General features: G+C 41.3%; 1 long non-coding RNA gene across 2 annotated transcripts in view; it reads right to left on the reverse strand.

The window, feature by feature from the left end:
• Positions 1–8,426: 8,426 nt before the first annotated feature.
• Positions 8,427–13,517, reverse strand: part of LOC132325123 (uncharacterized) — a 36,040-nt gene continuing 30,949 nt past the window's right edge. For both annotated transcript variants that reach the window (XR_009485835.1, XR_009485838.1), the window contains one exon: positions 8,427–12,164. This is a non-coding gene — a long non-coding RNA (uncharacterized LOC132325123). The remainder of the gene's footprint in view (positions 12,165–13,517) is intronic.

Consider the following 13,517-nt stretch of genomic DNA (forward strand, 5'->3'; position numbering starts at 1 on the left):
TACTTGTGTATGTTGTAGCAGCTGGCCCCGAGTTTGTTTAGGTCACATGAGTTACGTCTCAGGCATTAAGACTTAAGAGTTCAGTTTTTAGTGGGGTAATTTCTTTGAGTTCAAAGTGATCTAAATAATGACAGGATTGCTTTGCATCCCACCCAGCTGGTGTTTTTGTCCTCTGACACTGAGGACATGCATGCTACGGCTTGAGGCTAGAGGCCATGAACTACTGCAGAGAACAAAGCCTACTGCATAACTACGTAAGCCAGGGGAGACAACTCAAGAGCATCCATAAAACTTTTGAGAGTGGCCTCTTGAGTGACCTGTCACTCAAACTACTCTAAGAAATCTTGTTGCAGTGATCCAAACTGGACTGAGCTAACACTTAAACGATGTAGACACTTGTGTGTGCACTGCTCAGCTGGATCTCTTTCATTTAGCATAGATCTCTCACAGACACCAGTGTGCCAAGGATCTAAAGCTAAAACAAAGGCTTACAGTCACAGTGAAAAGGCAGGGAAAACCCTCCAAACCCCAGTCACCTTTGAAGTATCTCTCTGTTTGCACAAGAAGGTGGACTTTCTCAGAAGAATGTCTGGAGAAAACCCTGGCATGTCTCCTTCTCCATTTCTCTTGATACATGCCTTGCACTGCAGAGGGGAAAACCAGAAACCAGATGCTCGCCTGTGACACAGATGCAGCAGTGGGGTGGTATTGACCAGGGTGATATTCTGCTGGGTTATGCACCCACTGGTGCCAAGCTGCTCCTACCAGAGTGGCATCAAAAAAACTAACCTGAGAATAGTGCTCAATACTTCAGCTGTTGCCTTCCCTTTCTCCCTCCCTGCTTATCTCACCTTTGCCTCAGATGCTTCCACAAAGAGCTGCCAGCTCTGAAGCTCAGGTAGGTAGATATGCAGTCCTTTCAGCCTGCCTATAATACGTCCTGGCTTATGCCGAGCTGCAGAAAGATTTGCCCTGCTCTCCTTGGCATTTGTTACTTCTTACGCCATGGGCTGTTGATACAAGTTTGGGGACCAGGCACATAAAAGGTTGGAGCAGAGGGTCAAAACCTGAGGTTCCTTTGTCCTTGACCTGCCTCAGACATCCAATGGAGTGATATGCTGGCTCTGATTTATGTGTAAATCAACAGCAAATACTCACTCCACCCCCTCGGCCCTCCTCCACTTTTCCAGTCTTCTCTGCAGAGACTCTGGGTGTATTAATTCCAGCTGGGCACATAAGCTCAGGGAGCCCCCGTGGAAGGAAAACAGTGAGACAAAAGGAAGAGACAGACACTTTCAGTGCTGTTTTGTTGTGCTGCAGGAAGCTGAGGGACAGCCGTTCAGACAGCAGAAGCTGCAGGTCACCGAGTGGGCGCTTCCTACGAGACGGGAGCCGCAGCTCGCTGGCTGTACGGGGGCTGGGTCGGGATGCAGTGGCGGGATGCAGGGGCGGGATGCAGGCTCCATCCATCCCCTCCTTTGGGCTCTCACTGCCGCAGCCGGCGCCGCCGCGGCTCCAAGGCACGGCTGCGAAGGGCCAGGCATCCTGCTGCCACAGGAGCTGCTCAGGGAGCTCGGTGCCGTGGGCTGCCAGCCTCCAGCACAAGTCTGTGCCTGGCTTGTGAGGAGCCACACAACACCAGGAGCACTGGGAGGACAATCACTGAGTACCACAGGCACGTGGGCAGCTCCTATTATGGTGCCCCGATAGCATATTGATTGGGAGAAAAAAGCAGCTATCAGAAAAGCTACCCCAAACCTGTCTTCTTTAGTGTATTTAATGAGTTATGTCAGACCTTAAATGTCTAGTCAAAGTTACCAGTGTGAAGGGTTATCTGAGGAGAGTATAATTGTTTTTTTAATAAAGTTGATTTTAAAAGAAACTTCAGCTGTGTCTCCCGGCATTAATTTGTAGGTTATATCCTGTATTTATTACTTTTAGTGCATAAGTTTGTTTTTTTTTTACATTTCACAAATGCAATGGAATCTCTGCATATTTGCTGGAATTGTAGGCCATGTGGAAAGACAACAAACTTAAGGCTCCTCCAAATATTGATGAATTACATTCTAAAGAATCATAGAATCAAAGTATTTTCTGAGTTTGAAGGGACCCACAAGGATCAACAAGTCCCACTCGTAAGTGAATGGCCCATATGGGGACTGAACCCCTGTGTGTGAGAGAAACAGAGACAGACACAGAGACATACAAAGAGAGAAGGTTAGTACACAGAAGAGGAAAACCTAGCTTCTGGCAAAAATATATGCAATTAAAATGTGTACATATACTTACACAAGTTTATATTCTGTTTCTACTGTTTTTGTTGAAGGGAAAGCAAAACAGGCTCATCTATGATTCTAGTTTAGGAGTCCCAACACTCAAAATGAATCATGAAGACTTTTCTGCTCTGGCCAGTAAGGTCCTTTGCCATCTACACATCGTATCAGAAGGGCCCTAACTTTTAGGACTGATAGAGGGTGACATGATATACATACCAGGCCTCCAGAGTTTGTTTTACTGCTGCTGCAACCATCCATGAGGAATAACTGCCAGAGATTTTATTCTCACAGAAGCGCCAAGATGACAATTTGGCTGCATATATCACAACTCATTTTGATTCAAGTGATATCACCAGTTGCAATAATGTGATTAAAGCCATCAATACACTGACATTCATAAATACAATTAATACTCAGAAACCTGGCCTTAATTTTCTATACCAAAATTATTATGCTGTCTTCAGCTCAGGAACCAGATGTGATATAATGCTTCTAATTTAGGCTTTTGAATAGTCTTCCCAAGACTAAATATGCTAACATTTCAAATAGCTAAAAATGTGAAGCTAAAACACACAAATTATATATGAAAATATATGAAAAGACCAAACTATGGAAAGACCCCAACCTATCTCATCTATATGAAAAACCAGCGAGTGTGGTGTTGCAACACAAAGGGAGAGGTGAATGACCTCTGAAAGCCTCTAGGTTTTCCAATTGTTCCAAAATTGTTGAGTTGTTGCACAGCAGATAGAAGTCTGCTTTGATCTTGTGGTTTGTGCTGGGAAGTGTATAACTGTCAGCAAGAAGAAATGTGGCCTAGTTGAGTGCTGAGATTCTTGCACACTGGTAAGAACCAGCTACAAATGGAACAGGCATGATTTCCAGGGTGGTGGGAAGAAGATGAAAACAGCATGGAGAGTTGTGTAGGGAAATTACAGGAAATTTGTTAATTACAGGAGTTGTGGAGAGTGATGTTGTATGAGGACTCATTTATTCATTTACCTACTGAACTGTGTTTCCAAATGGATGAATACCTACCAAAAAACCCTCACATTTTTTTCAGTCAAGCTGAGGTGATGGAGCAACTCATATTATTTTTCATGTAAGTTCATTCAGTTCTTGTTTAGCCCAAGGGGTTACTTCATTACGCAGTAAAAGAACATACGGATTGTTCAGAATAGCCTAAATTTGTTTCTAGTTTGAGTAGGTTCACTTAAAGAAATAAAAAATAGAAAAGCATTTCAGAAAACAATAATTTTAGGAATTTCTTAGAAAAGGTTTCTGCTAAAAAGATACATCAAGTTGTTAAAAGATTTCAAATTGGGAAAGATTCAAGTAATTTCTGAATTATCAGAATTTTTCAAGAGCTGTTTTACTTTAAAAAAACAAACCACCAAACCACTCCACTAATTTATTGTATTTGGGAAGGACTACATAAGTACATCACTCTGTTTTCATCTTGCCCGTAAGCACTTTATTTATATATCAGTTTTGCATTTTATAGAGTTGCAAAGGAGCTGGGGAAATCCAAGTGAATTATTTCACCTACAGAGCATGAAACACACTGGAAAAATTCCTAGGGCATATGCAAGCTACTGTCCAGTGTCCAGTCCCTTGTTCTCACTGCTGCCCAGAGCGAGGGGCTCACCTACAGAAAAGCTTTAAAGGTCATGACCCTGCCTTAAAACAACTGTGCTGGGTAGATGATGCTGCCCTGCCCATTCCCCTTTGCAGCCATTTATACCTGTGTCAAATACATTTCAAATGGTCCCTTAAATTCACAGCTGCTTTGTACAGCCAGACTGCCACAGAGCAGCAGCAGCAGATAGATCAATTTGATTCCAGTCTGTTGGACTCCAAGGAGAGTTGGACAGAGTCCATCCACATGATGCTTGCATTTTTAGCAGGATATCTGCTTCAATAAACAATGTTCTCTGTTTGCTAAATAGGCTGGATTTCAGCTCAGGTGCCCTGACTGAAGCTTAGTCTGAATTCAGCCCCACCTGGAGTGGGATGGCTTCAGCACAGAGACTGGCTTTGGCTTGAATAGACAATTTCTGCAAGAGATGAGAACTCTGCTCTTCTGAAGCAGTGGCGGGTCTGATCCAAAGGTCATTGAGGCTGATGGAAGAGCTCCAGATAAATTTAATAGCCCTAGAACAGGCTGTAATTAATATTTCGCTCTCCTTTCTTTTTTTCTTTTTTTTTTTTTTTTTGTGGTAAAATTTTTAGATGTCCACTTTTCTGTACACAGTACTACCTTTCCTATTTCTTATTTCTTGCTTGCATTTGCCTATTTAAGAGCCCTTCACAGACTGGACAAGAGTGAGACAAAGGAGAAATGACTAGAGTTATTAGTCAGTTTGGGGATATTTCTCAAGTCCTATGGTGAAAAAAAATTTCCAATTTGTATTTGCTGTTCCATACTTTTGATCTGTTGTCATCCAGCTGAAATATTTGCCTTATATTGCTAAATGAAAATATATTCAGAAAACTTTGCTGTTTTTAAGTCACTGTTCCATGAACCACTTGAAAATGAAAAAAGGTAGTTTGGTGTTTGCTTGTATTAAAAATGCAGAACATTTTCTTCCTAGGGACTTTTAATGAATGCTGATTAAATGGATATTTCAGTGTTTTCTTCAAATCATTCCAGTGGTTTCTTTGTCGTCTAGAATGTCTTTCCTTGGACAAACCTAGAAAATTTCCACAGCCTTTTAATTTGCAGAAGTGCTGTTTCTAGGGTGACAATTGTTCCCCTATTGATAAAATTAATCAAAGAAAACACAAAAAGCATTAGCCATTTTACCAAAACCTGATGATAGTGGTAACACGATGTATATCAATCAATTGTAGTACAAATTTATGACATATTAAGTGAAATGTCAAAAACAGCACTTCAGTTTTGGGGGATTATAAATTGCTGAGCAAGTGCAGAAGCAGAGATGTGAGGCTGAAAGCATGTGCAGAGATTCTGCCTTCACCCCTTCTCAATGAGATTACTTGGAGTGTTGGTTGTAGGGCACAGGAGAGCAGTGGGTAGAAGGTTGTACGGTGTGGGAAAAATGAGATTGACAGGAATGAAAGGCTTCAAGATTCAGATGGATGTTTTTGTTCCCTGCTAGCAGTTCCTGGTTCCAACCAAACAGTGTGACTTGGCTTAGGTAAGATGGACTGTGCTCTCAGTGACTTTGATCTCTCCTATCTCCTGAGGTCTTACACAACCTTGAGATGAGGAGTAGAAGGGCCTGCTGTTATCAAGGGGAGTTACCTCCTACTGAAAAAAAGTAGAATTTGTCAAAGTGAGGGGTTTTGCTTCAGTTCCTGGAACAATTCTTTCTTTGTGGTGGTTGAAGATATGTGTAGCCAAAAGAAATTGTTTTCCTTTATATATATAAGAAATCTTTCAGACTCTAGGTCATCTGATACATGACAGAAAGCCAGATGTAGCTTTGATTAAAACAGACTTTCTTCTGATAACATTTAAAACTAAGGCATAATTACTTCTATTTGCACAACTATTTCAATTTCTAAAGGAAATCAGAGTGTTTTCCTAACATAAGGAACCGATCTTGAGGCAAAAGGGCAATCTTTAAAGAAGGCGGTTTGTTTTAAGCTGATTTCTTCAAACAGGTGTAAAAGACACCAACACTGTGACTGCCTTTCATCCTTATCTGCTAATATATATGTACTTTTTAGATAGTTTGAAAAAAATGGTTTCAAAGGGAAGCAATTTCTAATTATATATAAAATTTGTGTCAGTTTAATGGACAGTAAGTGTCTTATTCTTGTTTAAGTGCCACTAAGTGAATACACACGGGTACTCCTTTCATAGCCAGAACTGCAGTCATCCATCAACAGTTGTTCAGTGAGGATGGAATAAATCTTTGAGTGTAGCTATTTAATTTTTAAACTTTTCCTTCCCAATCAAATGAAAACATATTTTGAAATCTATGTCTGTTTTCTTGTTATTCCCACTGGCAGTCTTAGCATTGAATAATTCAGCAGACTGAGTAGCCTATGCCAAGTATAACCTCAAATCCCCAGACTTACTAAACTTAATTTCAAGTTTCTCACTTTAAGCAACACATTTAATAAATTATGTATTTTTCCTTCAAATATGCATTTTCCAATGGATTGCAAGGAGCCGAGACACTTGATACTTGATACTATTCATTTTCATATTAAAGGAAAAGAAAAAAATCTGAATAGGGTGTAAATATTCCCCTAACCAAAAACCTTACTGTTGGTTTTGTTTCAGTTTGGGTTTTTTTTTTCATTGAAATCTAACCCTGGGAAAATGTGACCGTACAGAAAAATTATTCTGAGTTCCTGTAATCTGTACTAGATCCTATTGCACGAAGAAAACGAGAGGTAAACATCTAATTAAGTGTATAATCATCTCCTTGTGTAATTTGCAAAAGATATAATTTATTCTAAAATTACTGAGAAAAGTACAGAAGGAGGAATAATCAACACAGCCTGGTAATTAGGTATGTGTCCTCTGGCACATGGCCTGTCATATTTTAGACCAAAAGAGGATTTGAGCTGCTCATTTTTGATGCAGATCTTGACTGATTACGGTCTCTCCAAAACTCCGGGTGTTTGGCTTATGGCGTTGGCAGAACCCAGCGGAAAGGGTACAGCTGTGTCCTGCATGGCGATCGGATTCCTACATCTGCAAACACTTAGGGGATTTCAGATGGAATTTTAGCCTTATCATGCTCTCATGGATACATACCACAGAAAGCAATTAAGATGTTGAGAAATCGAAGTGATTGTAAAGCTTCAGGGCTCATTAAAACAGCTTGTTATCCTCCTCAGGAGAAGGAAACATGGGGAAAAATAAAACCATAAAGAGCTACCATGACCTCTTCTGACCTCTCATCTTTTACTTCTGAAAGAGCAACGTAAAAAGACATTAAGCTATTAAAGAGCATGCAAAGGAGGGCAACAAAGACAGTAAAGGGCCTTGAGGAGAAGCTGTATGAGGAGCAGCTGAGGTCACTTGGTCTGTTCAGCCTGGAAAAGAGGAGACTGAGAGGACACCTCATTGCGATTACAACTTCCTTGTGAGGGGAAGAGAAGCGACAGGCACTGATCTCTTCTCTGGGGTGACCAGTGACAGGACCTAAGTGAGTGGCCTGAAGCTGAGTCAGGCTGGATATTACAAAAGGTTCTTCACCCAGGCTGGGCACTGGAACAGGCTCCCCAGGGAAGTGGTCACAGCTCCAACCTGACAGAATTCAAGAAGCATTTGGCCAACACTCTTGGGCTCATGGTGTGACTCCTGGGGATGATCCTGTCCAGGGCTGGGGGTTGGACTCAATGATCCTTGTCAGTCCCTTCCAACTTGTCCTTGTAGGTGATCAATTCATTGCCATCTGCATCACAAGTGGAAGCAGAGCAGTGATGTAATCTACAGACGCTTCTATCAAGCATCTTGCCTTAAACTTCACTGAGCTTTCTGCTTTAGTCCCTTGATAAATTAACTTTGAAGGTACAAAATGACATTCTAGACCCTACCCAGTGTCTGCAAAGGAGTTGTTTTCCATCTTGAAATGCCCTAGTGGTGGGAGTCAAGGACAACAACATTTTGACATCGTTAAGTAAATAGCACCTTGCTCTTCCTTAGAGTAATCCTCAGACAAACAATGACCTGGTCATTACTCTGGGTGTTTGGTGGTCATATCTGCAGAATGAGTAGAAATGATAACAGCTGGCTTCATGTTCTACAAGAGATGTGTTCTCTCACTTATTCTGAGCACTCCTTACCTATGTGATGCAGCAAGATCACTGACAAGGCAAAATACTACCCTGCATCTACCCTAAACCTCTGATGAGAAATGACCCAGCAAGATTACTAGGACCAGTTGTGCAGGAAACCCTTTTGAAGGGACAAGAGATCATTGTCCTGACAAGTGGGAAAAGAGGTTTTGGATTCTGTCTCTTGAGGGAATGTGATTAGAAAGGTGCCTTTGTCTAAGGTAATAAAAGGAATCTAGAAACAGTAAAAACTAGAGAAACAGTCAGAAGGTCTCCAAGGAGGGAAATATTCTCTAGAAACAGAAAGACCAAAGCTGCCTTATATCGGATTTGACAGATTGGCTGGATCTTGCATCTGGAAAATATTGTAGGAATTTGCACAAAAGCTTTAATTTTTCTTGAAAGCCATTTTTATTTTAGACACTCACTTCCAGTTTGTTTTACAGCACTAACAATTGCAACTTTATCCCATCTGAAGAAAAAAAAAAAAAAAAGAAGAAAACTGTTCATTGTCCTTTGTCTTTGTTTATAACTTTCAGGTACATTTGAGAAACACTTTATGTGGTAATGGGAAATAAGTGGCCACTTATCTTTTCTGAGAAGAGTCACTTGAGGTGACTCAGCTGATTCAGTCCTGTGGTGTTTAATGAAATATGAAAGAAATTTTTCAATCCAGCACAACCATTATAATTTGCTGCTTGTTTGGAAATAGCTACTATCTTTCTTAAGCTACTTTGTAATATCATAAGACCTTCTCTACTCTCTTGAGAAATATGTTTCTAAGATCATATAAACTGAAAAACAAAAGACTGCATGAACCCAATTTTGGAGGAAGAAACCCTATGTGTGGAATAACAAATATTTTCATAACATCAAGACAGGCAATATTCAGAAATAGAAAAGGAGAATAGAAGAAGTGAAAAAAGGGATCAGAAGCTACTGAGGTGTTTACTGCCTACATATAGTGACATGGGTCTTCATTCCACAACTCTGCCTCTCTCAGTTTTTTTAATCTGTTGGTTATTAAAGCTGAAACAACTACTTCCAGAAACTACCAAAGCTTCCAGAAGAAGTGACTGGTACACAGCTCTATGGGGGTGCTGCTCTGAACAGATCCTCCTTTAATGGGCCCCTGATACAAGTCACTACCTCCGCAGGGCAGGATGCCTGGGAGACTTCTGAAATATAATTAAAAATGTTATCTGCTCCTCCTACTTTTTATCAATATGTGGGTTTTATTGCTTTCAGAACTAGCTGTCACATAAAAGAAATAAATGTTTTTTTCTCCAGGCTGCTCTACTGTTCAGATAGACTAATAAATACACTTTTCAGTTACTATACCTGATGCATGAAACAATATATGAAAAGTGAAGTAGTATTAGAGGGTAAATAAAACCACATGCATCCTTGTCTCTGGTTTGTTAGTGCATTGCTCTGGATTGGCTTTGAGAATAAACAGAGCTCTTTCAGTTAAGCAAACAAACTGCAGGTAAAGAATCCACTGCAACTAACACTAATTACTTGATCATAAAATGTTAAAAAGGAAATAGGCAAGGTGAAAAGGGAAAAAAAGGTAAACTAAGAATATGCTGATCTGCTGCATTTATCTTTTGCATACCTCCAGAGCTACATGAAGCCCTCAAGGAAACTGCTGGCATGTGGAGCAGGAGCCTCTGCAATGCATCCAACCATTTGCTTGGATGGTTACATTTCAAATTCGGAGAGCAGCCTAGCTAATCAACAGATATAGCTATATACAATTAGCTCTCAGAACTTGGTGCATGCTGCTGTGAAGTCTGAATCTGTAGGCACAGATGAACTACATGTAGATTTCCCTAAGGAGAGAGAGGATTTGAGGAAAGCTTTAAAACCCTCTCCATTATCTCTGCTGCAACTCAGCTGAGCACCAGAAGCCAATTTGCATGTGCCTCCTTCACCCCAGGGCAGCACTGCACCTTCTTTCCAGTGGCTTCAGCTGCAGCAGTGGGGAAAGCCTCTGTCTTCCCCTGGCTGCAGGATGTGAGCCAGGATGCACTCCCTGATCTAGAGGGTCCAACATGGAGGTATGATCTCACTGGGAAGAGGCAGTTCCCTCCTGTCTCCCCTTTATGGGAGCTGTGCCTGTTGCTGGAGCTGCCTGAGCCCCCTGGCAGTCAGGCAGGGATGCTGGCACTGTGTGGGGGCTGCAAGTGTCAGAGTGGGCAAGTGACAGGCTGAGCACATCGAGACTTCCCTGAGGCAATAAAACACACAACATGAGCAACCATCATCAGCCCCTGAGACTCCAGAGAGTCTTGTCCCGTTCCAAACTCTGAGAATGGAAACCTGGGGGTGTGGAAGAAGCTAGAGAGTCCACAACAGCCTGACCGAAGTCACCTTTGAGCATTAGTTAATATGTAAATATATACGCATAAGTTTCTTATATATAAGTTATTGGTGCAAGAAAGATGTGTAAGCAGTTTAAATCCAGTTGAAAGAGAAAGTAAGAATTATAATTGGACTCTTGTCTCCATAGCTTGAATGAGGTAAGGAAAGATGAGGAAAGATGGGAGAAGGTGGAGGACTGGGGCAGAAAGTGGGTGGAGAGGCCTTAACCTGCAGAAGCACCACCTAGTGTGAAAACTAACCTAGAAGCTACAGGATTGTGTGACGGAAATTATAAATTTCTGTTTTTACTTCACAAACAAGTTGAAAGAAATAACTATAAAGGCAGAGATAGGTAGGAGAAAAGAAAAGGGCCAGCAGGAGGATTTCAGAAGGAGTCAAGTAGAGGGAGCATGTCCCCAAGCCCGGGATAAGGAGCAGTGTGCCCAGCATGTGTGGGAAGCAGCACATGCATGGGGGACAGATACTGCAAAGGGAAAATCTGCTCCTGAGGCCAAGTGCTGGAGATAGGAGCAGTCCTGTTGACAGGCGACTGAAGGGGAGCCAGGGCTTATCTTCCCCACTCAGACTACTGTGACTTTGTCTGTTACACTTTGACTTCCTTGTTGAATGTTTGCATCTGTTTGTTTTCTCCTTCTGTGTGCCAAGTGTCCAGCGACATTTGACACAACGCTCTTCTCTGAGAAAATGCCTGAAAAGCCTTGCATGGAGCCCTGGCTCGATCATGGTGTGTCCATAGGGGTTGACATGAGTCATGCCTAGTCTGGGACTCTTTCAGTCCAGGACAGTCACTTTTCTCCATAAAAGCATAATAATGCCATGTTTCATGGTGCTGTGGGTGTAGTTATCCAGATATTGCAGGAGTTGCTTGAAATTTTTAGGAGTTTCATAAAAAAACTGGATAAAAACCAAGCAAGAAGGCTGTTCAGTTCACTGAAAGTCTGTTACTTTTACTCATTATGCTAACTAGATGACTCAAAAATTACTTCAAAATTAATGAAAATTGTAGTAATTTTTCAAAATGACTGATTTCACTTGCAACGCATCCAGATGCACTGAGAATACAAAATTGCATGGGGACCATTTCTGCAATGGTGATCTGCATGAAACATGAATTGTTGCCATAGTCCCTCCTCTTACACAATGAATTAATAGTTGAAATAATAGCTGAAAACAACTAAAAAGCAGACAGCACATCCGTGCCTTCTTTCTCATCTTGGACTGGCTTATCTTTTGACTTCACACTTTGAAGGAAATTTTATGCTACTCTAGATCTGCTATGATGCAGAAAACTGTTGCTGGACTGTCCTCAGGTCAAACCTCAGAAGGTTTGGAGCAGCCAAAAGCTTGGACGGGGAGTGGAGGGGGTGAAAGAAATGGGGAAAGAGAATGTTTCTAATGTACAGCATTCTGTGTCAGTAGATGCAAAACTATGATTTGGTACAATTTGGAATTGAACAATTGAACAATTTGGTAATTGTTCTTCAGTTTCTAGCTTGTGAGGAAGAAGAAAAGCTCACTCTCAGCTGTCTGTCTTTCTTGTGGTGGAATGAGCACAGGAGGAGGGTTTTTGCATCCCCTGCACTTTCTTCAGCCATTTCTCCCCCCACACTACCACAGTTCTGCTCCAGCCCTTCTGGCTCAACAGCGGGGTGAGATAAAAGATTTACCTTGCAGTAAGTAGAAGCTTGTCTGCTTGCTGCCTGTGGGCCAGGCTTTGTGTCATGAACTTGCATGTTTCTGCAATAGACAAATAAAAGCCAAGATATTCAAGAATATGATTGAAGAAGGGACTTACGTAGCAGTCAAGTACACATTAGAAGAGGAAGTACTTGGATAAATATTTAAGTAAAGTTCAGAACTCCTGTTTACCTCCTGTCAAATCCTGAAAGTACCTAAGCTCCTGGACAGGCTTGCTAGTCTGGTTTTCTGTGGAGAAAGTAAAAGAGACTGAATTTTGACTATAATTGCACCTCATCCTGACTTTTGAACCCTTGGGAGAATTCACATCGTGCTTGGAAGATGACTGGAGCCCCAAAGATAGTTTTGTTCCTATGGGTTTTGGGAAAATTTGGAGACAATGTAACACTCAATCCTAATAGGAAGCCAGAGGCAAGAGGATTAGATATTCAAAACATCTGTAATGATTTGGTACTTATCACCAGTTCATGTGGGAATCCCAGCTCTACACTGCAGTCCCTGCTCAGCTAAATCCCACCCTATATGTTCTTCCACCACATCCTCTGGTGATGATCCAGCCTTCAAATATTTTCAGAGTATACCTTGCACATCAACAGATTAACAAACTCCTTTCTAGGACAGCTGTGATGTTTACCAAGAAGTATGGCCAAATGGGGACTGGTGCCATAGCCCACTTCTAATCAATCACACCAGCTCAGTACCACCACCTTTCCTCAGCAAGTGACAGACAAGCAGGGATGCATTTTAGGAAGTGGTCTGTCTTCCAGACTTTTCTATTAGCTGGTTTTAAGTGGCAATTCATTGAGCAAAGGTCAGTGAAACTAACTCCTAGGAGACTGTAGGAAACTCCTCTTTTCACTGACTGCCTTGAAGGCAATTTGGAAGCAGCCATTTGGCAGAGACTGAAAGTGATACAAAAACAGCTAGGTCAAATAACATAAAGCTACAGTCACTATAAGAGTGTGTCAGGAAACAGCATCTCAGCTGAATATCATAGTCCCACTGTTTCTATGGCTTAATGTCAGCTGAAGAGAAGGTTCTTGGTGATGTAGAAGTGATCAATGCCCATTTCTTTTAATATTCTTACTAGAAAGGTCAGGCAGAACTCTTGAAGCCTGGCCTTGAAATTTTTACAGTGATGTTCTGGCAAGTGGCAACCTCATTGCTAACCAATATTGTTTTATTAGCTGTTGTGTTATTACGCAGACACACAACATACATTTTACCTTTATATAGACATATATTTAGCATAGAAACAGACAGCTTTAAATGTAAACTTTTCTGCGGGATTTTTTTATAAATTGAAACATTAATTACATTTCTCCAGACTCTGTCTGTTGCTCTGATGTTAAGGTCACAGACAGCTTCAAAAATGTGCAAAGAACATTAAGA

The sequence above is a fragment of the Haemorhous mexicanus genome, chromosome 3, assembly GCF_027477595.1.
Source record: "Haemorhous mexicanus isolate bHaeMex1 chromosome 3, bHaeMex1.pri, whole genome shotgun sequence".
NCBI lineage: Eukaryota > Metazoa > Chordata > Aves > Passeriformes > Fringillidae > Haemorhous > Haemorhous mexicanus.